Source organism: Tachyglossus aculeatus, chromosome 2 (genome assembly GCF_015852505.1).
Source record: "Tachyglossus aculeatus isolate mTacAcu1 chromosome 2, mTacAcu1.pri, whole genome shotgun sequence".
NCBI classification, from domain to species: domain Eukaryota; kingdom Metazoa; phylum Chordata; class Mammalia; order Monotremata; family Tachyglossidae; genus Tachyglossus; species Tachyglossus aculeatus.
In genome coordinates this window covers 57,814,416-57,838,668 of record NC_052067.1, presented here as the reverse complement: position 1 = coordinate 57,838,668, position 24,253 = coordinate 57,814,416, and positions in this window count along the sequence as shown.

The window sequence follows — 24,253 nt, the reverse complement described above, 5'->3', positions numbered from 1 at the left end:
GTTTTCTCATCTGTAAACTGGAGATAAAATACTTATTCTCCCTTCGTTTTAAACAGGGAGCCCCATGTGGGACCATGTCTATGACCTTTCTGCTTTGATTGTACTTATTCCAGTGCTTAGTATCATACTTTTTTAAAAAAAATTGTACTGTCAAGTGCTTGCTGTGTGCCAGGCACCCTATTAACAGCTGGGGCGGATACAAGCTAGTCACACTGAACACAGTCCACGACCCACATGGGGATCTCAGTCTTAATCTCCATTTTGCAGATGAGGTAACAAGCACAGAGGATTGAAGTGACATGCCCAAAGTCACACAGCAGACATGTGGTGGAGGTGGGGTTAGAACTCAGGTCCTCTGATTCCCAGGCCCATGCTCTGTCTCCTAGGCCACACTGCTTGTCACATAGTGAATACTTAGCAAATACTGCAATTATCATCACAGTCTAAATAGGAGGGAGACTGTTCCAACACAGTCAAAAACAACTTCTGCTCTAAAGACAGGAAGGCTAGTTCACATTCTGAAGTCACACTTCTAGATAATAATTAGCAGGAGTAGGATTGCATAACTGCCTTTTTTTAAAAAATGATATTTGTTAAGCACTTACTATGTGCCAGGCACTGTACTAAGCACTGGGGTAACTACAAGCTAACCAAGCTGGACATAGTCCCTATCCCACATGGGGCTCACAGTCTTAATCCCCATTTTACTGATGAGGTAACTGAGGCACAGAGAAATGAAGTGACTTGCCCAGGGTCACACAGAGGACAAGCGACAGAGCCAGGACTAGAACCCAGGTCCCTCTGACTCCCAAGCTCATGCTCTATCCACTAGGCCACATTGTTTCTCTTCAGGTCTTCAGGTGATGAGTACATGCTGGGTGGAAGGGGTAATGGTAGGAAAGCCTGCCCCTTTTCCCAGGCTCAAGGAAAGTTAAGTCCAGACTGTGAACCCACTGTTGGGTAGGGACCGTCTCTCTATGTTGCCAACTTGTACTTCCCAAGCGCTTAGTACAGTGCTCTGTACACAGTAAGCGCTCAATAAATACGATTGAATGAATGAATGAATGAAAGAGGAATTTTGTTTGACAGTACAACTGAACTGTCCCAAGATTATCCTATTTTTTTTTTCCTTTTCCAGTTAGTCTGACCTTATTCCACCAGGCACAAAGTTGCATTGTCTCCAGTCAGAACTGTGTGGTTATGGATAATTTTGGACCCAGGAGCATAGAAAATTAAGAGAAATCACAGAACTGGGGCTAAAACCACCTCCAGACAGATTCTTGGGATGAGAGCCAAATGTTGGGGGTCGGTGCTGTTAAGGGTATTTATGGAGTACCCACTTGGTGCAATGCACTGTACTGAGTGCTTGGGAAAGCACAACAGATGCATGAGGCAAATTTCCTGCCTGCAAGAAGCTTACACTCAAATGGTAATGACAGAAGAAAGATTACCCCCTAACTTGCCCAAAACACATTGACTCCAAAGCCCGGGCTCTTTCCACTGAAGAAAACAGAGGACATGGGTTCAAATCCCCGCTTCGCCAATTGTCAGCTGTGTGACTTTGGGCAAGCCACTTACCTTCTCTGTGCCTCAGTTACCTCATCTGTAAAATGGGGATTAAGACTGTGAGCCCCCCGTGGGACAACCTGATCACCCCGTAACCTCCCCAGTGCTTAGAACAGTGCTTTGAACATAGTAAGCGTTTAATAAATGTCATTATCATCATCATCATTATTAACAATCTATGCTTACATGGGTGTAGTGTGAAACTAGAATGGTTACTTCTAGAGTACTAAAGAGTGACAATCAATTATATTTTATCATGTTTTTATGGGAGAAGGAACAGAGGGTGGCTATAGGTCTTAATTTGCTTCTAACATGGTTCATAGTTCTCAAGCCTGGGTTTCCTATCAGCACTTACTGTGCCACTATATTACTTTCATCAACTTTATGCTCTCTGGTTTCGTTGAGTCTGAATTGATCTATCGATTTAATAAAGAGACATTTATTATTGTCTACCCTTCCAGATAAAGCTCCTGTCTAATCTCCTTTGTGGCAAATTTCATCAATGAAAGATATTCCACAGACTCTTTCTGATAGCTAATTTCCCCCACACAGGGAAGGAAGCATAAAATAATTAATAATAATAATTTTGGTATTTGTTAAGTGCTTACTATGTGCCAAGCACTGTTCTAAGCACTGGGGGAGATACAAGGTAATCAGGTTGTCCCACATGGGGCTCACAGTCTTAATTCCCATTTTCCAGATGAGGTAACTGAGGCACAGAGAAGTCAAGTGACTTGCCCAAAGTCACACAGCTGCTCTTTCTTCAGAGGGCACTTGGGGTTCTTAATGGATTCTAATAATAATAATAATGACTGTATTTGTTAATCAATTACTACTTGCCAAGCACTGTTCTAAGCGCTGGGGTAGATACAATGTAATCAGTTTGTCCCATGTGGGGCTCACAGTCTTAATCCCCATTTTATGATGAGGCAACTGAGGCACAGAGAAGTTAAGTGAGCAGCTCAAAGTCACACAGCTGACAAGCAACAGAGCCGGGATTAGAACCCATGACCTCTGACTCCCAAGTCTGGGCTCTTGCCACTGAGCCACGCTGCTTCTCTATTCCTGCCATTGTTCAAGTCTCTTCACACTTAACTGATAAACCCGGCCCATCCTAGGGACACCGTCCGCCTCGGTCTGCACCCCTTGTTACTTAAGAAGGAAGGACGTTGCTCAGAAAATTAATAATTCATTCAATCAATTCATTCAATCATATTTGAGCGCCTACTGTGTGCAATGTAGTGTACTGAGAGTTTGCGAGAATACAATACAATAATAAACAGACACATTCCCTGACCACAACGGACTTAGTGGAAAGAGCATGGGCTTGGGAGTCAGAGGTCATGGGTTCTAATCTCCTCTCTGCCACTTGTCAGCTGCTTGACTTTGGGCAAATCACTTAACTTCTCTGTGCCTCAGTTACCTCATTTGTAAAATGGGGATTAAGACTGCGAGTGCCACATGGGACAACCTGATTACCTTATATCTACCCCAGCACTTAGAACAGTGCTTGGCACATAGTAAGCACTTAAGAAATACCATCATTATTATTATTCGAATCCATTAAGAGCCCCAAGCGCCCTCTGATCAAAACCAGCTTCGCTACTCATGTTGAATGCCAAGAGAAGAAAGGGAAGCCCTCCACTTTCCTAACCCTTCAACTGTGCCATCGGACCTGAGATCCCAACTCACTGCTCTGACAGACCCGTTAGGAAACCGGGGAAGTTACTGCCGCCAACTTCCTCCAAAAGCTTACAGATGAAAAATGCTGTATGTGCAGTAGAAAGGCCCAAGTTTGCTCCTTGCTAATTTGGCACGAATATGAGAATGCAAGCACACATAGACACACACACACAGCGTGTACCGCAACAACCATCCACAAAAGAAATGGATCATTTCCCACTTCTTAGGGTCTAGCGAGGGAGACTGGAATATTTTCCACCTGAGTTTCCAGGCCCCTCAGCTTCTGGCCTCTAAGTCCAAACGTCAGCAGTCTGGCAAGCTCTTCCACCACGCGAGCCATGTGTGCTCTTTGGGGAAACAAAGTGATCCCTCCAAAGAACCCAAAGGGGAAGTGAATCTAACCAGCTGCATTTTTTTTTCCTTCTCTGCTTTGCTCTTGCTACCAATTCTAGCACTGGCTTTTTTTTAGCCTGTCTAATCCTGCTTCAAAAGGGCATGTGCCCATGAAGTATTTTAGAGTGGCAAATCAAACTCCAGGAGTCACGAGGTGGACATCTTTAACATTACTCTCATCTGACGTGCATTTCAGCTCCTGGTCTTTACCTCAGGGACCAGAAGCACAGAGGTTCTCTATAAGAATGACTTAGGGGCTAGTATCATACCTTCAAGGCAGCTGCTCAACAGGGATACTATTTCCATTTCAGACTTCCAGATACCATAATGAGATTGTAGGTTGACATCTAGTCATGTTTCCCAGTTTTTGTAGTCCCCAAGAAGGAATACAGTCATATCAGACAAAGACCGTGTCCCATGTGGGGCTCACAGTCTGAGCAGGAGGGAGAACAGCTAATGAATCCCTATTTTACAGAAAAGGAAATTGAGACCCAAATAAGTTAATTGACTTGCCTAAAGTCATACAGCAGGCAATTATTTTAAGAATTGATTATGGTTGCTGCATTAAACTCTGGTATCTACATTTGGAAACATCAGATTTTTCAGGCTTTTGCTAAGCACTATGCTAATCACTGGGGAAGATAGAAAATCAGATTGTTCGGTACCTGTCGTACATGGGGCTCGCCGTCTGAGTTAGGGAGAGCAGGTGTCTTGCTTCCATTTTTCAGGTGAGGTAATCAGAAAGGGTAAACCACTTATCCAAATTTTACGCAGCAGGCTACTGACTGAGTTAATTCCTATCCCTGGGCTCTTTCTATTTATTCATTCATTCAATCGTATTTATTGAGCATTTACTGTGTGCAGAGCACTGTACTAAGCACTTGGGAAGTACAAGTTGGCAACATATAGAGACGGTCCCTACCCAACAGCAGGCTCACAGTCTAGAACGGGGAGCCAGACAACAAAACAAAACATATTAACAAAATAAAATAAATAGAATAATTATGTACAAGTAAAATAGAGTAATGAATAAGTACAAACATATATACACATATACAGGTGCTGTGGGGAGGGGAAGGAGGTAAGGCAGGGGGGATGAGGAGGGAGAGACGGGGGAGAGGAAGGAGGGGGCTCAGTCTGGGAAGGCCTCCTGGAGGAGGTGAGCTCTCAGTAGGGCTTTGAAGGGAGAAAGAGAGCTAGCTTGGCGGATGTGTGGAGGGAGGGCACTCCAGGCCAGGGGGATGACCTGGGCTGGGGGTCGACGGTGGAACAGGCGAGAACGAGGCACAGTGAGGAGATTAGCAGCAGAGGAGCGGAGGGTGTGGGCTGGGCTGTAGAAGGAGAGAAGGGAGGTGAGGTAGGAGGGGGCGAGGGGATGAAGAGCCTTGAAGCCGAGGGTGAGGAGTTTTTGCCTGATGTGTAGGTTGATCGGTAGCCACTGGAGATTTTTGAGGAGGGGAGTAACATGCCCAGAGCGTTTCTACACAAAGACGATCCAGGCAGTAGCATGAAGTATGGATTGAAGTGGGGAGAGACAGGAGGATGGGAGATCAGAGAGGAGGCTGATGCAGTAATCCAGTCGGGATAGGGATAGGATGTTTCTACTAGGCAACACTCTCTGCTGATCTGCTAGAAATATAAAGCGACAATTTTAAATGATCTCTTAAGCTTTTATTAATCTCGGGCAATTTCTCTTTCAGAGAGAAGTTTGCATGGTAACAATTTATCTTCCATACAGTGTTTGACACACAAAAGGTGTTCAATAAATCCTCTTAATTGATTGACTGGTAGATTGATTTTGCCCATTTATATCCTCTATCTGTGCACCATGTAAAAAGAAGCAATACAAATATTCTCAGAGATGGGTGCAATCAGAAATGGGGAAAAACAAATGTTTTTTGTCCCAGGTAGAAAGAATCATTCATTCTTTTGTCCTTTTTTCCTTCCTCTCCCTTTCTTCCTCTCCCTTCCATTCTTCTTTCCTTCCTCTTCCTTCGATCCTTCTTTCCCCTTCCTTCCTCTCCCTTCCTTCCTCCCTCCCATCCATCCTTCCTTCTTCCCTTCCTTCCTTCCTCCCTCCCTCTCTCTCTTTCATGCATTCAAATACATTAAGGACTTACTGTGAGCAGAGAATTATACAGAATGCTTATAATGTGAAGAGCACTGTACTGAGTGTTGACATTGTTGAGTGTTGATATCGAGTTCCTACTGTAGAGCACTGTACTGGATTCTTGTGAGGGTTCAATAAAGATAAAGGATTCAAACTCTGCCCCTAAGGAGCTTACACTCTCATTCTTAGCTCTTCCTCATGCCCTACAATATTTCAAGTTTTCAGCTCTCTGGAAAAGGTGTTATACCTCTATGAGATTAGGCTGTGAGTGCTTTGGAGTTTTTGTTTTTGTTTGCTTTTATTGTATTTGTTAAGCATTTGCTATGTGCCAGGCTCTGTTTTAAGTGGTGGGGTAGATGCAAGTTAATTAGGTTGGACACAGTCCATGTCCCACATGGACCTCACCATCTTGATCCTAATTTTAATAATAATAAATTTTGGTATTTGTTCATTTCATTCATTCATTCAATCATATTTATTGAGCACTTACTGTGTGCAGAGCACTGTACTAAGCACTTGGGAAGTACAAGTTGGCAACATATAGAGATGGTCCCTATCCAACAACGGGCTCACAGTCTAGAAGGGGGAGACAGACAACAAAACAAAACATGTATGCCAAGCACTGTTCTAAGCGCTGGGGTTAATATAAGGTAATCAGGTTGTCCCACCTGGGGCTCACAGTCCTAATCCCCATTTTACAGATGGGGTAGCTGAGGCACAGAGAAGTTAAGTGACTTGTCCAAAGTCACACAGCTGATAAGTGGCAGAGAGGAAATTAGAACCCATGACTCTGACTCCTAAGCCAATGCTCTCTCCATTAAGCCCTGCTACTTCTTCTTTTACAGATCATTTATTCATTCAATTGTATTTTTTGAGCGCTTACTGTGTGCAGAGCACCTAAGCGCTTGGAAAGTACAATTCAGCAACAAATAGAGACCATCCCTGCCCACAATGGGCTCAAAGTTTAGAAGGGAGGAGACAGGCATCAAAACAAGTAAAAAGACATCAATAGCATCTTTATAAATAAATAGAATTATAGCTAGGTACATATCATTAATATAAATAGATAGAATTATAAATGTGTACATATATACACAAGTACTGTGGAGGGCTGGAGGGTAGAGAAAAGGGAGCAAGTTGGGGTGATGGGGAGGGGGAGCAGAGGAAAAGGGGGACTTAGTCTGGTAAGGCCTCCTGGAGGAGGTGAGCCTTCAGTAGGGCTTTGAAGGGGGGAAATGTGATTGGCAGATTTGAGGAGGGAGGACATTCCGAGCCAGAGGTAGGACATGGGCCAGGGGTCCACGGCAGGATAGGTGAGAACGAAGCACAGTGAGATTAGCACCAGAGGAGCAGAGTGTGTGAGCTGGGCTGTAGAAGGAGAGAAGGGAGGTGAAGTAAGAAGGGGCAAGGTGATGGAGAGTTTTGAAGCCAATAGTGAGGAGTTTTTGCTTCACGCGAATGTTGATAGGCAACCACTGGAGATTTTTGATGAGGGGAGTGACATGCCCCGAGCGTTTCTGTAGAAAGATAATCCAGGCAGCAGAGTGAAGTATAGACTGAAGTGGGGAGAGCCAGGAGGTTAGGAGATCAGATAACAATGAGGTAACTGAGTCCCAGAGACATGAAGTCACTTGCCCAAGGTCACACAGAAGACAAGTAGAGGAGTCAGGATTAGAACCCAGGTCCTCTGACTCCCAGGCTGTGCTGTTTCTAATAGGCTGCTTCTCTTTTGTAAGACTGTAGACTCACTGAAGGCAGACAACATGTCTATTAACTCCATGGTATTCGCTCTTCCAAATGCTTAATATGATGCTTTGTGAACAGTAAGCACTCAGTAAAAAATATTGATTTTTTTTCTTTCAGTAGACCTTCACAGAAAGTTCATTGTCCAACAAGAGGATTCTGAATTTTATCCAATTCATCCACACTGCTTTTCTTAGTCTGCTGCTTTCGCTGTACAACATGTGTCCTTGTTTGTTTCCTGGCTGAGGTAGAAGTAACTTATCCCCCCTCCAGTATATTTTAATGACATTTAAGTGCTTTCTGTGTGCCAGGAATATACTCAACTGCTGGGGTAGGTAAAAGCTAATTAAGTTGGAAGCAGTCCATATTCCACATGGATCTCATAGTCTTAACCCCCATTTGGCGGTTGAGGCAACTAAAGCACAGAGAAGTTAAATGACTTGCCCAAGGTCACTCAGCAGACAGGTGGCAGAGCTGAGATTAGAACCCAAGTCCTCTGCCTTCCCAGCCCTTGCTCTTACCACTAGGCCACACTGCTTCTCTGCTATTTTCAGATTTGGATCCAATAACACAATCTGAATTTGGAGAGCTTCACCTGTATCTCAATGTGGTGTGGCTACACCGCGTTTTCTGTTCCAATTCTGCTGCCTTCTGTTTTAAATGGTACTAGTTAAGTGATTACTATTTGCCAGGCATTGTTTTAAGATCTGGGGTAGGCACAAGTTAATCAGGTTGGACACAATCCATGTCCCACATGGGACTCACAGCCTTAACGCCCATTTTACAGATGAGGTAACTGAGGGACAGAGAAACTATGTAACTTGCCCAAGATCACCCAGCAGGCAAGGAGTGGAGCAGCAGTGTGGCTCAATGGAAAGAGCACGGGAGTCAGAGGTCATGGGTTCAAATCCCAGCTCTACCAATTGTCAGCTGTGTGACTTTGGGCAAGTCATTTCACTTCTCTGGGCCTCAGTTCCCTCATCTGTAAAATGGGGATTAAGACTGTGAGCCCCACGAGGGACAACCTGATCACCTTGTATCCTCCCCAGCACTTAGAACAGTGCTTTGCACATAGTAACCACTTAACAAATGCTATCATTATTATTATTACTCACATCTTCAGACTCCCAGATGCATTTTCTTTCCACTAGGCTGTAAAATACTTAAATCATGATGTGCTGCCTTGCTAAACTCCTTCTGCTGTGATTTCCATTTCAGCAGCTGCTGCTCATCTTTCCCAGGAGGGCTATCTAATCTATCCAACATTAATTCCATTACTAGCTCACTGAGAACATTGGAAAGAGCACTTAATTCCACAGAGTCAAATGCTTTTTTGTCCCTGATGGAAAGTCATCTGGGATTTAATGTGGTACTTTTGTATTGGCTGAATCAAAGTCAATCAATAATTATAATAATGATGGTATTTATTAAGTGCTCACTATGTGCCAAGCACTGTTCTAAGTGCTGGGAGGATACAAGGTAATCAGGTTGTCCCACATGGGGCTCACAGTCTTAATCCCCATTTTACAGATGAGGTAACTGAGGCACAGAGAGGTTAAGAGACTTGCCCAAAGTCACACAGCTGACAAGTGGCGGAGCGGGAATTTGAACCCATGACCTCCGACTCCAAAGCCAATAGTTTAGTGTCCATACTATGCAGTCATTTTTTATGTGGTTTAACTTTCTTTGTAGTGTTTGTTAAGCACTTACAATGTGCCAGGCACTGTACTAAGCGCAGGGGTAGATACAAGCTAATCAGGTTGGACACAGTCTATGTCCCCCATGGGGCTCACCGTCTTAATCCCTATTTTTACAGGCACTGTAACTGAGGCACAGAGAAGTGAAGTGATCTGACCAAGGTCACATAGCAAACAGGTGGCAGAACTGGGATTAGACGTCAGGGCCTCCTGATTCCCAGGCCCGCACTTGGCCACACTGCTTCTCTCTCATTAAGTAATTTAACTTAACAATAATTGTGGCATGTGTTAGTGTTTACTATGTTTTAAGTACTGAATTAAGCGCTGGGGTAGATTCAAGATGATTAGTTCCCACTTGGGGCTCACAGTCTTAGTAGGTGAGAGAACAGGTATTGAATCCCCATTTTGTAGATGAGAGAACTGAAGTGCAGAGAAGCAAAGTGACTTACCCAAGATCATACAGCAAGTAAGTGATGAAGGTGGTATTAGAACCCAGGTCCTCTAACTCCCAGGCCCATAGTCTTTCCAATAGGTCAAGCTGCTTCTCTGCTCTAGTGAAGACTTAGATCTAGTGAAGAGTTTGTATATTCATTATAAATATTATAGTTATAATATTTATTAAATGCTTATTGTGTATAGCCCTGGGAAAAAGTACTCAGGTTTATTGTAGTTGTAATTAGAGAAGCAGTGTGGCTCAGTGGAATGAGCCCTGGCTTGGGAGCCAGAAGTCATGGGTTCTAATCCTGACTCCACCAATTGTCAGCTGTGGACTTTGGGCAAGTCATTTAACTTCTCTATGCCTCAGTTACCTCATCTGTAAAAGGGGGATGAAGACTGTGAGCCCCACATGGGACAACCTGATCACCTTGCATCCCCCCAGCACTTAGAACAGTGCTTTGCACATAGTAAGTGCTTAACAAATGCCATTATTATTAATAATAATATCTATTGAGTACTTATTGTCTATAGAGGTCTGTACTAAGCCCTGAGAAAGAGTACCCAAGTGGGAATTAGACATGGATGTATAAACGTTTCCTATTTGAGGCCAAGAATTCTGCCTATTTACTCTTTTGTACTTCCCCAAACGCCTAGTATGGTGGTCAATAAATAGCTTTGACTGATTGATTAAGTGCTTAAAATAGGTTTTCGGGACACAGTAAAATAAAGCCTGAGGCAATACTGCATTTTAGATGGAAACAGGATGTCATTTGATGAGTACTCACTGACCTGCCAGGCAGAACTGTCATTAAGTGCCTCTCTATGAGCAAAAACTTCACATTGAAAGAGTGACAAGGAGACCCAAGAGAAAACAGCACTAAGCGCTGCAAACATTAACCATAATAACACAACAAAAGACAATCTTTTTGTGAGTCCAGGGCGGCCCGGACTGTAGAACCCACGTTGGTCATTCAATTCAACTCAATTCAATTCATTCAGTCATATTTATTGAGTGCTTACTATGTGCAGAACACTGACTGTATTAAGGAGGAGGAGTACGAGAAGCAGCATGGCTCAGTGGAAAGAGCCCGGGCTTGGGAGTCAGAGTTCATGGGTTCTAATCCCAGCTCTGCCACTTGTCGGCTGTGTGACTTTGGGCAAGTCACTTCACTTCTCTGTGCCTCAGCTACCTCATCTGTGAAATGGGGATTAATATTGTGAGCCCCACATGGGACAACCTGATCATCCTGTATCCCCCCAGCGCTTATAACAGGGCTTTGCATTCATTCATTCATTCAATCAATCATATTTATTGAGCGCTTACTGTGTACAGAGCACTGTACTAAGTGCTTGGGAAGTACAAGTTGGCAACATATAGAGACGGTTCCTACCCAACAACGGGCTCACAGTCTAGAAGGAGGAGACAGACAACAAAACAAAACATATGGACAGGTGTCAAGTCATCAGAATAAATAGATTAAAGCTAGATGCACATCATTAGCAAAATAAATAGAATAGTGAATATGTACAAGTAAAATAAATAGAGTAATAAATCTGTGCAAACGTATATACAGGTGCTGTGGGGAGGGGAAGGAGATAGGGCGGGGGGATGGGGAGGAGGAAGTGCTTAACAAATACCATCATTATTATTATTACAATATAACAATAAGCAGGCACATTCCCTGGCCACAACAAGCTTACAGTCTAGAGGCCATTTCAGTTTCTTCAGCCTTTTCAGCCTTTGTAGTCACATGTTGGTGTTTTCCTCAAAACTGAAAGCCGACTATATACATATAGTTCACTCCACCAAAACTTCCCTCTCAAAGGTCACCAATAAACTCCAACCTAATCCTCCTCACCTTCTCAGTTGCCTTTGTCTCTGTCGACCACCCCATTCTCTTCATTCAATTCAATCATATTAATTGAGCGCTTACTGTGTGCAAAGCATTGTAGTAAGCACTTAGAGGTCATGGGTTCTAATCCCAGCTCCACCCCTTGTCAGCTGTGTGATTTTGGGCAAGTCACTTAACTTCCCTGAGCATCAGTTACCTCATCTGTAAAATGGGGATTAAGACTGTGAGCCCCACCTGGGACAACCTGATCATCTTATATACCACCACCCCCCCAAGCTTAGAACAGTGTTTCTCACATAGTAAGCTCTTAACAGATGCCATTATTATTATTATTCTCTTGGAAACATTAACCACCCTTGCCTTCCCTGACTAAATATTTGTTACCTCTACTCCCTCTCCCTTATGCATCATCCTTGCATTGGGATTTGTACATTTAATCATATGGGCTCTGGGGTTGAGCTCAACCCCAGAGCCCATATGATTATCCATAATTCATTTATTTATATTAATATCTATCTCCCCTTCTAGACTGTAAGCTCTCTGTGGACAGGGATCATGTCTCCCAGTGATAATCGGGTCAGACACAGTCCCTGTCCCACATGGGGCTCAGAGTCAAAATAAGAGGGAGTAGGATTTAATCCTCATTTTACAGGTGAGGAAACTGAGGTCCAAAGAGGTTAGGCAACATTACCAAAGTCAGACAACAGAAAAGTGGCTCGCAGGCACATGTTCTTTCCACTAGGCCATGTTACTTCTCACTACTACCTTCATTACTGTTACTCCATTAGAACTATCCTGGAGAGAGTTCCTTGAAAATTGGATACGAAGGCTTTCCCCTTGATTACCTTGTATCTCCCTCAGTGCTTAGAACAGTGCTTGGCACATAATAAGCACTTAGCAAATACCACCATTATAATAATAATAATAGTATTTGTTAAGCATTTACTATGTGCCAAGCACTGTTCTAAGCACTGGGTAGGTACAAGGTAATCAGGTTGTCCCACATGGGGCTCACAGTCTTAATCCCCATTTTACAGATGAGGAAACTGAAGCACACAGAAGTGAAGTGACTTGCCCAAGGTCACACAGCAGACAAGTGGCAGAGCGGGGATTAGAACAGATGACCTCTGACTCCCAAGCCCAGGCTCTTTCCACTAAGCCATGCTGCTTCTCATCGCTGCTCACACTGCTTCCATACTATATCAGCACTTAGAACAGCGCTTTGCACATAGTAAGCACTTAATAAATGCTATCATCGTTATTATTATTATTATATGGAAAGGCCAGAGCGGATGGACTCTACCCCTTTAATGATGAGGTTAGGAGAAAAGTGCAGTGAATCGTAAATAATAGCACCGACAAGGGTAGATTGCTTATCGGTCGCTTAGTATCTTGCAGATTCCTTGAAATATCAGTCCCAGCCTGGGAATGATCATCTGATTCCCAGATAAAGAGATATAGAAGAGGCAGTTGGAGATGGACTGAGACGATGCTTCTGTTGTTTGATCGAACGAAGATATCGCTCACCGATTTTCTGCTATTTGGAAATGGTGTTTTTCCCGGATAATATCGTCCGTTGATTTATTTGAGGAAGTGACTCTGACAGTACATTAAGCTGGACAGCTTTGTAGGTTCTTAGGCTGGGGTGAGAAGTCTATTTTGGTGGTTCCATTAACGTGAGCCAACAAGGCAATTACTCAGAACCAGTGTGGAAAGCAAGTCGACGAGGTCATTGTGTACTTGGAGGTGCCGTTCCGTGGGAGGCAGAGAGTTTGGAGCAGAACAGAAGCCGCTAGGCTTGAGAGTGGGAAGAATATGGGCTTGGGAGTCAGAGGTCGTGGGTTCTAATCCTGGCTCTGCCACTAGTCAGCAGTGTGACTTGGGGGAAGTCATTAATTTTTCTGTGCCTCAATTACCTCATCTGTAAAATGGGGATTAAGACTCTGAGCCCCAAGTGGGACGAACTGGTGACCTTGTATCTACCCCAGCGCATAGAACAGTGATTGGCACATAGTAAGCTCTTAACAGCATGGATCAGTGGAAAGAGCCCGGGCTTTGGAATCAGAGGTCATGGGTTCAAACCCCTGTGCTGCCATTTGTCAGCTGTGTGACTTCGGGCAAGTCACTTAACTTCTCTGTGCCTCAGTTCCCTCATCTGTAAAGTGGGGATTAAGACTGTGAGCCCCACGTGGGACAACCTGATCACCTTGTATCCCCTCAGCAGTTAGAACAGTGCTTTGCACATAGTAAGCACTTAACAAATACCATCATTATTATTAACAAATATCATAATTAGAAGCAATGTTGCTTGCTGGAAAGAGCCTGGGCTTGGGAGTCAGAGGTCATGGGTTCTAATCCCGGCTCTGCCACTTGTCAGCTGTGTGACTTTAGGCAAGTCACTTCACTTCTCTGTGCCTCAGTTACCTCATCTGTAAAATGGGGATTAAGATTGTGAGCCCCACGTGGGAAAACCTGATGACCTTGTGTCTACCCCAGTGCTTAGAACAGTGCTTGGCACATAGTAAGTGCTTAACAAATACCATGATTATTATTGAGAAGCAGCATGGTTCAATGCAAAGAACATGGGTTTGGGAGTCAGATGTCATGGGTTCAAATCCCCGCTCCACCAATCGTCAGCTGTGTGGCTTTGGGCAAGTCATTTAACTTCTCTGTGTCTCAGTTACCTCATCTGTAAAACAGATTTAACATCTGTAAAAGTAGAACAGTCCTTTGCACAAAGTAAGCACTTAAAAATGCCACTATTATTATAGTTATTATTACTTTTGAGAGAGGACAATCCCTCTAAAAAGGCCATTTTGAAGGAAAGGCAAGGAGGGGAGTCGCCCCTTTGCCTAAGAAGGTTCAATCAATCAGTGACATTTATTGAGCACTTCCTGTGTTCACAGCACTGTACAAAGCACTTGGGAGAGTTCAATTGTAATAAAGTTGGTAGACACGTTCCCTGCCCACAGTGTACTTACAGTCTAGTGGGGGGGTTCAGGCTGAAGCATGAGTGCAACTTGAATGAGTTCCACTAATGATTATACATCTACACAAAGATAACTGCCTGAAATAACATTAGTTCATGCAAGCTTAATGCCACAGAAGTTGAGTTATCCTTAACAAATACAAAAGAAAAGACGAGATGATGAATTGGACTCCATATACCATTATTATTATAGTACTTATGAAGCACTTAAAATATGCCAAGCACTGTACTAAACATTGGGGTAGATTCATAATGTCCCTGTCTCATGGGGATTAAGATTGTGAGCCCCCGTGGGACAACCAGATCACCTTGTAACCTCCCCAGCACTTAGAACAGTGCTTTGCACATAGTGAGCGCTTAATAAATGCTATTATTATTATTATTACTATCATTATTATTATTATTTGGGCTCCGTGGTCTAGTAGACAGAGCACGGGGCTGGGAGTCAGAAGGATCTGGGTTCTAAACCTGGCTCCGCCACGTGTCTGCTGCATGACCTTGGACAAGTCACTTCATGTTCCTATGCCTCAGCTCCCTCACCTGTAAAATGGGGATTAAGACTGTGAACCCTATGTGGGACAGGGACAGTGTCCAGCTCAATTAGTTTGTATCTACTCCAGTGCTTAGAACTGTGCCTGGTACATAGTAAACACTTAATGCCACAATTATTATTATTATTATCATTATTACAATCTAAGTACATGAACCATTGTCTCATGCTTCTTGCCCTGGCCCTGTAAGAAGTAGAGAAGAGGCTAAAGCTGGGGTTTTCATATATCACATAATTCACATTGTACTAGAGGCATGCTGCAACTCAAGAACAACAACATAGCTGAATTCATCAGGCGGTGTCTGAAGTCTGATTTCCCATAAGCATTTCAGCCTCTCACTTGGGGTCTCTGTTTCCCAGGACAAGAAACAGCCATAGTTTGCTATCAATTGATCGATCAATCAATCAATTTCAATCAGTTGTATTGATTGAGCACTTACCGCGTGCAGAGCACCGACTAAGCACTAGGGAGAGTACCGTACAACAGAGTTGGAAGGCACATTCCTTCCTCACAGTGACCTGACAGTCCAGAGGGAAAAAGATTCAGTAGGATTCAAACCCGCACGAGGAAATTCCAATAGATTTCTTGTCCATCAACTTAACCACTTGGCCATGACTACAGGCTAAATCAGTGTTATTTATTGAGCACCTACTATGCATAGAGCACTGTACTAAGCACTTGGGAGAGTATAATTCTATGGAAAACAACCCTCAGAGAAGCAGCATGACCTAGTGAATAGAGCACGGGCCTGTTCTAATCTGGACTCCACTACTTGTCTGCTGTGTGACGTTGGGCAAGACATGTTACCTCTCTGGGCCTCAATCCCCGCTTTACAGATGAGGGAACTAAGACTGTGAGTCCCACATGGGACAACCTGATAACCTTGTAACTATCCCAGCACTTAGAACAGTGCTTGGCACATAATAAGCGCTTAACAAATATCATCATCATCATCATCACTCCAGCCTCCAAGATGCTTAGGGAAAAGCTTTTGTGCTGAAATGTCTTGTTTCACCCAAGGGCCCCAGAGCATAGTCCAATCACAGAGGCCTCAATCTTCCCCATCCTTCTGCATGGAAGCAGGATTCAAGACTCCTTCTTTCTATCTGCATATATACCTAGACTCACAGAGAGTTTCCACAGGTTATCCAAAGTCCCAGTTGACCCCCCTGAAATTTCTATCAGTCCCTCTTCCTTAACTTAGGCAACCCGCCCCTGCTCACCAGATCATGAATAAAAATGGTGGGTTTTTTTAAGCACTTATCATGTGCCAGGCACTGTACTAAGCACTCAGAAAGTTGAATTAGGTGAGATGCAGTCTCTATCCCCCATGGGGCTCATGATCTAAGTAAGAGGGAGAACCCAATTTGCTTGTAACCACCCCAGCACTTAGTTCAATGCCTGGCACACAGTAAGCGCCTAATACCACAATTATCATTATAATTATTATTAATAGATATCAAATTCCCCTTTAATAGTTGAGGAAAATGAGGCCCGGAGAAGCGAAGTGACTTGCCCAAGGTCATACAGCTGGCAATTGGCAGAGCAGGGATTAGAAGCTCAGTATCCTGACTCTGTCTCAGGTGTTCTTTCCACTAGGCCATGCTGCTTCTCTTGAGGTTATAATCAAATGCCCACAGAAAGATCCTAGAATGATCTCTACAGATGGCAAAAAACTGAGTTGAGAAAAGGGGTGACTTTCAGAAATTACTTTTCAGCCCATTGTCTGATAGTCTGTTGGCAGTGCCCAGGGGAATCAGAACAGGCTTTCATAACTGGGTTCACTGGTAAGTGATTTTCCCCAAATTAGCATCTGGGATCCCATTAGGACTAAAATAATAATAATGATGGTGTTTTTTAAGGGCTTACTATGTGCCAAGCACTGTACTAAGTGCTGGGGTCGGTGCAATCAGGTCAGACACAGTCCCTGTCACACGTGGTTCTCGCAGTCTAAATGGGAAGGAGAACAGTGAACAGGTGAGGGAAACAGGCAGAGAAAAGTTTAGTAACTTTCTCCATGTCACACAGCAGTCAAGTGGTGAAGGCAGCTTTAGAACCCAGAGCCCCAGACTCCCAGGCTTACGGTACTTCCCTGATCTATTTGCAAGGAGGATGTCGAGATTTCTCTTCACTGTAGAAAAGACTGATGCTTCCCAGAGGACTAAATCATCTGTAATTTATTTTTATATTAATGTCTGTCTTCCCCTCTAGATTATAAATTTGCTGGGGACAGGGAGCATGTCTACCACCTCTACTGTAAAAGCTCTTAGTACAGTGCTCTGCACACAATATTTCAATCAATTGCATTTATTGAGCACTTACTGTGTGCAGAGCACTGTACTCTCGAAGTACAACACAACAGTACAACATATTCCCTGTGTAAAATGAGTTTACAGTCACCCTCATCCCAGCCCCACAGGACATATGTATAAATCTGTAATTTATTTATTTATATTAATGTCTGTCTTCCCCTCTAGGTTGTAAACTCGTTGTGGGCAGGGAATGTGTCTGATTATAGTTACATTGTACTCTCCCAAGCACTTAGTACAGTGCTCTGCACACAGTAAGAACTCAGTAAATACTACTGAATGAATGGATGCAAGTGGGGAGATGTGATGGTTTGTCAGAAGAAAACAGGGTTATCCTGGGATCTCCATCCCCACCTCAAGGCTTTTCCCTTCTTCCCGGTACCTATACCTTCAGCCAGAGATTCCCTTCTCCCTGGAGTGAGCTGGGAATGCGCTGACCCACCCAAATTACCTCCTGACTAAATAAAGCCAATTTAAAGAGACAAGGTCCTTGACCTCGGAGAGGTTTCAAGGGCCTACTGAGCCTGGATTCTGAAGCAGGAAATCTCAGAAGGTTTCCAGGGACCCTCGAAATCCTGTCTCATTGATAAGCCATGTCACAGAGTCTCTCCGTACTTGGAGGAGAAAGCCAAGTCTCCCATTTCCTCCGATTGTTTTGGGTTATTGAATTTCAACATGGGCGATCCTCTATCCTCATTGTAGAGGGTTCAGAAAGGAAGGGATGGCCCCTATCTGGGGATTAGGGAGGGATACTGATGGTGAAATAGCAAAGAGATGCAGCTAGTTCTGTAAAGTTACTTTCCCCTGACTGGGGTTTGAATCGGCTCTGATTTCTCTACAGGGAATCCAAGCCAGGTGATGGTAAGATGTTGCTTTTTAGAATCATAAAGGATGAACTGGAAACAGAGCAAGAAGCAGACAAAAGGGGCAAATCCCCATCATTTCTCTAGTTTTAAGCACAGGATCTCAGAGTGGATAGAGCATGGGCCTGGGACTAAGAAGGTCATGGGTTCCAGTTCCGGCTCTGCCACTTGTCTGCTGTGTGACCTTGGGCAAGTCAATTCATTTCTTTGGATCTCAGTTCCCTCATCTGGAAAATGGGGATTGAAACCTTGAGCCTCACACGGGACAGGGGCTGTGCCAGCCCGATTTGCTTGTATCTCCCCCAGCATTTAGTATGGTGCCCGGCACTTAGTAAGAGCCGAACGTACACCACAATTATTATTATTATTACCATTATCATTATTATTATTAAATTAGCCTATGGTGTCGATTGACTCTAATGCCACAGTGTCTTTCAGCATGGCTTTCTAACCCTTAAGCACTATGATACTCACTCCAACCCAATGGCACTTATGTACATACCCTTATTCTTGACTTTTTCCACTATCTGTAATTTATTTTAATCTTCCTCCCCCTGTAAACTGTAAGCTCCTTCTGGGCAGGGAGCACGTCTGCTAACTCCATTGCGTTGTACTTTTCCAAGTGTTTAGTACAGTGCTCTGTACCCAATAAGTGCTTAACAAGTAAGTGCTTGTGAGCTCCATGTGTGACATGGACTGTGTCCAACCTGATAATCTTGTACCTACTCAAACACTTAGAACAGTGGGGGAATGTGTCAGTTTATTTTTATATCATACTCTCCTGAGCTTAATTTTGCACACAGTAAGTGCTCGATAAATATGATTGAATGAATGGCAGATAGTAAGGGCTTAATACCATTAAAAAATACCATTAATTGCTTGATTGATTGTTTGATTTGTGTGTTGCCGAGCTTTCCCATACCATCATACGTGTCCCTTACTTCGGGTATGGCTCCTGAGAGAGATGGAGATATTGAAGCAATCGCTCCAGAGAAGGTGGAGTTGAGTTTTTACTTGATATTTTCCAATAATACCTTAGTTTTGCAGGGCATTTTCATTCCCAAAGCCTTCTCACATCAACGATCTCATTTTTGTCTTCGCCAGAACCCTGTGAGGTAGGTGGGAAGACAAGTTTGATTACTCACGTGTAGGATCATGCCTACAAACTCTGTTATATTGTACTCTCCCAAGTGCTTAGTACAATGCTCTGCACAGAGTAAGCACCCCCTAACCCCACAGCACTTATATAGACATCCTTAAATCATATTATAAGTGACTTATTTAGTCATATTAATATCTGCCTCCCCCCTAGACTGTGAGTTAGTTATGGGCGGGAATGTTTCTGCTAATTCTCCTGTATTGTACTCTCCCTAACACTTATTACAGTGCTCTGCACATACTAAGCACTCAATAAATACCACTGATTGATTGATTGATTAAATATGATTGATGATTGACTGTTTGAGTGATCCACATTTTGTGGATAAGAGAACAGAGGAACAGAGACAAATGCCTTGCCTAGGGACACATAGAAGGTTGAAGGGTGGACTCGGGATTGAATCCGGGTCCTCAGGCTACCAAACTGGCACTCTTCCACCCCACCTTGCTGCCTCCCTTGAAATCTGGGCAAGAATCGGTGTGGAAAATAGAAAGCCAAAATCCAGAGGTGTTGGAGGCACTGGGACCTATATGTTTGTACACATTTATTACTCTATTTATTTATTTATTTTACTTGTACATATCTATTCTATTTTATTTTGTTAGTATGTTTGGTTTTGTTCTCTGTCTCCCCCTTTTAGACTGTGAGCCCACTGTCGGGTAGGGACTGTCTCTAAATGTTGCCAACTTGTATTTTCCAAGCGCTTAGTACAGTGCTCTGCACACAGTAAGCACTCAATAAATACGATTGATTGATTGATTGAGTCAGAAGGACCTGGGATTTAATCCTGGATCCAACGCTTAGCTGGTGTAGTCTCAGCTATGGGAGGAAGAGTCAAGCAGAGGCCTACCCATTCCATTCCTAGCTCAGGCAGTGACTAGCCAGTGGAAGGCAATCTGCTACAAGTCAAAGCAGCTGGGCTGCAGAGGTACTGGAGAGAGTCGAGGGCAGAGACTAAAGTTGACTGCATGGAAGAAGGCAATGGTCAACCACTTCTGTATTTTTACCAAGAAAACTCTATGGATACACTACCAGAGCGATTGCAGATGGAGGTGGGGGCGTTCTCGGAGAGATGTGTCCATGAAGTCACTAGGGGTTAGAGATGACTCGGCAGCAAAGACAATACAATACGTAAGTGTTGTGGGGCTGAGGGAGAGATAAGCCCGGAGGAGCCTCAGGTGCGAGCTGGCTATGTCAGTCAGTCAGTCATTCATATTTATTGAATAGAAGAGAAGCAGCAGAGAAGCAGCATGGCTCAGTGGAAAGAGCCCGGGCTTAGGAGTCAAATTGGGTCATGGGTTCAAGTCCTGGCTCTGCCAATTGTCAGCTGTGTGACTTTGGGCAAGTCACTTCACTTCTCTGGGCCTCAGTGACCTCATCTGTAAAATGGGGATTAAGACCGTGAGCCCCCCGTGGGACAACGTGATCACCTGTAACCTCCCCAGTGTTTAGAACAGTGCTTTGCACATAGTAAGTACTTAATAAATGCCATTATTATTATTATTATTATTATTATTGAGTGCTTACTGTGTGCAGAATGCCATAGTAAATGATTGGGAGAGTACAGTATAACAATAAACATACATATTCCCTGCTTGCAATCAATCAATCAATCGTATTTATTGAGCATTTACTGTGTGCAGAGCACTATACTAAGTGCTTGGGAAGTACAAGTTGGCAACAGTGAGTTTATGGTCTAGAGGGGAAGATAGAAATTAATAATAATGATGGCATTTATTAAGCACTTACTATGTGCAAAGCACTGTTCTAAGCGCTGGTTAGTTAATATAAATAAATAAATGAAGGATATGTAGGTAATTGCTGTGGGGCTGGGAGGGAGGATGAGTAAAGGGAGCAAGTCAGGGCGACACAGAGGGGAGGGGGAGAAGAGGGGTCCCGGGCAACTTGCGGCCTGAGGACGAAGCTAGTCTGTCGAAGGCCCGTCCTCTCGGCTACCAGGAATGGAAGCCAAGGTCAGCCTGCAAGCGAGCAGGTCACCGGAGTGCAGTTAAAGCCCTCTGTGCGTGACTGCCATAGCAAGTTCCCTTCCCGACCAAGACAGACTGTGAGAAAGTGTTCGAATCCCATCCCCTTTATCCTCGATGAAAGCCATCGTTGGCAAGGAAGCTCGGCGGTGACAGTGACAGTGGGCTCCATTCAGCATATGTCACACTCTGCCTCTGCCACCCTGGAGCCGACTTGTTCCCTGTGATTCCAGCAAACCCTCTGCCCCAATTTCCTCCTCAGTTTCCCCCGGGGGTGGCGGAGGGGGCCCTCACTCACAAAGCCCGTCTCTTCTTCTGGACCCCGGCGGGTGTTCTCAGCAGTGCCTGGGGTTGTCCGATGCCCGGAGATGGGGGACGTCTTTACTGGACTGGTCCCGGGAATCCAGTTCGCATATATCAGAGGATCTCAGGGCACGCTGGAAGCACGTGCATGCTGTGGTATTGAACCTGCTTTATAGGTGGAAACACTAATGTAGAAGTAGCAGTAATAATGATATAATTGTGGTAGTTGTTAAGTGTTTTCTATGTACCAAGAACTGTGGTAGACAGGAGAGATGCCACGTGACCTACTGGACTTGGGAGTCAGCAGGACCTGGGTTCTAATCCACGCTCCACCACTTGTCTGCTGTGTGACCTTGAGCAAGCCACTTAACTTCTCTGTGCCTCAGTTACCTCATCTGTAAAATGGGGATGAAGACTGTGAGCCTCATGCGGGACAACCTGATTACTTCTTATTTACCCCAGTGCTTAGAACAGTGCTCAGCACATAGTAAGTGCTTAACAAATACTATTATTATTATTATTGTCTTCTGTATGACCTTGGACAAGTCACTTCACTTCTCTGTGCCTCAGTTATCCATAAAATGGGATTGAAAAATGTGAGCCCCCTTTGACACAAGGGGGCTTTGGGATAAGAGAATAAGCGTGGCTCGGTGAAAAGAGCACGGGCTTTGGAGTCAGAGGTCATGGGTTCAAATCCTGGCTCCGTCAATTGTCAGCTGTGTGACTTTGGGCTAGTCACTTAACTTCTCTATGCCTCTTTTCCCTCATCTGTAAAATGGGGATGAAGACTGTGAGCCCGCCGTGGGACAACTTCATCACCTTATAACCTCCCCAGCGCTTAGAACAGTGCTTTGCACATAGTAAGCGCTCAATAAATGCCATTATTCATTATTATTATTATTATTATTATTATTATGAGGACTGTGCTCACCCTGATTTGCTTGTATCTACCCCAGAACTTAGAACAGAGGCTGGCACATAGTAAGCTCTTAACAAACGCCACAATTATTATTATTATTATTATTATTCTTAGTTAATTTGATCAGCCTGCTTTTTAGGTGGAAACTCCAATGCAGGAGTAGCAGTAATAGTAATGTAATTGCTTACTATATGTCAAGCCTTATTGGAGACAGGAGATGATCAGGTCAGACGCAGTTCTTATCCCACATGGGCTTACAGTCTAACTAAGAAGGGGCATGGGTATTGCACCCCATTTTACAGATGAGGCTACTGAGATGCAGAGAAGTTAAGTGACTTGCCCAAGGTAATACAACAGGCGAGAGGCAGAGCCGGTATTAGAACCCAGGCCCCCTGGTGCCCAGGCTGGTGCCCTTTCCACTAGGCCATGTTGCTTCTCTAGGAGTAATAGCAGTAGCAGCAGTACTTATTGAGTACCCACTTGGTGCGGTGCACTGTGCAAGGCACTTGAAAAGTACCGAATAATAAAGTGTCAGGTTTGCGGTCCACAAGGAGCTTTCACTCTAACCAGGGTGAGAAACAAACATACTCACAACTAGATTGGTCCAAGTACGTAAATCGAGCTGGTTGTAAGTTCCTTGTGAGCAGGGAACTTGTCTACCACCTCTGTTATATTGTATCATTAATTATTATTATTAATTGTATTTATTGCATATTTATCGTGCCCTCTCAAGTGCTTAGAACAGTGCTCTGCACTCAATAAGTGCTCAATAAATACCACTGATCGATTGATACATATATGCATATGTATATATATGGTATTTGTAAAGTGTTTACTATGTGCCAAGCATTGTACTAAGCACTGGGGTGTATACAAGCATCTCTGTATATGTATCCAGCACTTAGAATAGTGCTTGGCACATAGTAAGCACTTAACAAATTCCATCATCATTATTATTATTACTATTATATATTAGTATATGAGTACTAAGGAGGGTATAGGTAAGTGCACAAGTTCGAGTTGGCTAATGGGATGCTATTAATCAATCAGTCAATCAGTGCCATGACTCAGGATGCTAGGAAATCAACTGGTGAAGCCTTGCTAGACGAGGTGGGTCTCTGGGAGGGATTGGAAAGTTGAGGAGAGCCGTAGTTTGTCGGACGGGGCGAGGGAGGGAATTGCAAGCAGGGGCAAACAGTGAAGGACAGGGTGGAGGGAGAGCTGAGAGTGAGGCACAACTAGAAGTTTGGCTTGGGAAGGACCTTAGATGATTTGTCTCAGGGTCAGAATAATAATAACTGTGGTATCTGTTAAGCACCTACTATGTGCTGGTCACTTTACTAAGCACTGGGGTGGTGACAAGAAAATCAGGTTGGACATGTGGGGCTCACAGTTTTAATTCGCATTTTACAGATGAGGTAACTTAGGCCCCGAGAAGTGAACAGACAAGTGGTAGAGTCAGGATTAGAACCCAGGTCCTTCTGACTCCTGGGCCCATGCTCTATCCATTAAGCCACACTGTTTCCTTAGAAGTAATCAAGTCTCAATTGTCTCTGGTCATGAGGTCATGAATGGATAATAATAATAATAGTAATGATGGCATTTATTAAGCACTTCCTATGTGAAAAGCACTGTTCTAAGTGCTGGGGCGGTTACAAGGTGATCAGGTTGTCCCAAGGGGGGCTCACAGTC